The sequence below is a fragment of the Aplysia californica genome, unplaced genomic scaffold, assembly GCF_000002075.1.
Source record: "Aplysia californica isolate F4 #8 unplaced genomic scaffold, AplCal3.0 scaffold00272, whole genome shotgun sequence".
NCBI classification, from domain to species: domain Eukaryota; kingdom Metazoa; phylum Mollusca; class Gastropoda; order Aplysiida; family Aplysiidae; genus Aplysia; species Aplysia californica.
Window position 1 is genome coordinate 958,138 of NW_004797542.1, and position 1,737 is coordinate 959,874.

The window sequence follows — 1,737 nt, forward strand, 5'->3', positions numbered from 1 at the left end:
GGGGAGGGGGAGCATCGTCATCGTCATCATCATCATCATCATAAAATGCTAAATCTAAGAGACATCGACGATCATAATTTGTCATTCATATCTCCGCTAGGATGTTCTAAAAATGTACATTATCCTGGTCTTTTCTCGTTACATAGTAATAAAGAATAATACAGATAATTCACATGCTCCCGTACAATACATCTTTAAGCGATTTACTTGGATAAAATAGACCCATTGCGTTCCAGAAAACATTTCAACCGTGCGAACGGTGCTGCAGTAAAAATGATCACGAAGGTTCAAATGAGTATAACACGCATAGGAATACTGGTGTTATCTCTGCCTTCTTTTCTTCTTCCTTTTTCCTTCGCCTCTTTCACAATTATTGAGCAGAGTGCTTCGTTTATGTAAAGATTTATTTATGTCAGTAAGACGTTAATCTCCTATTAGTAAGAGTTTTACGGCACTTGCAACACAGCAAGGTCATATAAATGCCAAAGATTTGGCACGAAAGTAACAAACATAAAGAAAAGAAGGACAGATAAGAGCGACTGATGTTTGACAGGAAAGAAGGAGCTAACTACACTAGAACACCCACCAATCACCCACCTTTAATCTTCTCCAAAAAAGGCAAGACTTCTGTTCCCTTCCCAGAAACAGACTTTCATCCGGCACTTTTTTAATTGGTAAGTGTTTTACTGCCCTCGCAACTGCATAAGTTCATAGCAGAGCGCGGGACACATTAAACATTTTCAGTAGGTAGGAAATTTTGAAATTTGCCTTGGGTGGCGACCGAAGCCTACTCTTATCGATTTTGGACCACCAAGGGATCTTTGACGTGCGCAACTTTCACAGGGGACCTCAGAGATTTTTAGCCCTTGTCCAAGAAGGCTAGGTGTAGATCTTTCCTACCATAAGAACAGGGGTGTGGCTGAAAGACAGCTGTAGGAAGGAGCCAATGAGTAGCAGTTTAAAGACTGCAGACAAAGTCAGGAGCCCAGAGAAGGGGGCAAAGGAGGTGAGGGGGTGGGGCAGAAAGTGGAGACGAAAGCAGACAACAGAACATTGTTAGAGAGCAGGAAAGGATGTGAAAGGAGAACATTTTATAGAAGAACAGTTTCCATCGCTATATCGCTATCCGGATTCGAACCCGGGACCTATTGAATGAGAGGCAAACACCTTAACTTCTAGGCCACGAGAGCCCCCCCCCCCCCTGAAACGATTGAGTAAAGCAATATCTTACGAGGGCTGAACCTCCAGATTTAGCGTCCATTTCCAATATTGACGAACCAAGTACACAAAGAGCTTCGAAAACTTCCCATACAACCCAGGGAAAAAAACAACAACAGCGAAAAACACTTCATTATCGATTCGAACCCGGGTCACCTGCCCCACAGCTCATTGAGGATGTAAATTTGCCAACCATAATGTGTGCTTCAATGAACTGGCACTTGAAATTTTTCCACAAAATAAATGATTGCACAAATCATTGTCGTAATTCGCTTAATGTGCAGGTACAACAAAATAATACATTTTCTGTCAGATAAAAAAGAAGAAATTTAAAAAAAAAGAAGAAATTTTCACTTCTCTGAATTGAATTCGAGATTTTCGAGCTTATAAAAAGGGAATCTGCTAATTTAAATCGGTCGCAAAATGTTAAAAGCATTGTGTTACAACATTAGAACCCAAATGGGTGTATGAAACTGGGCGACTCGAAATGCGAATTCAAAACTTTAGCGAAAAACGAAA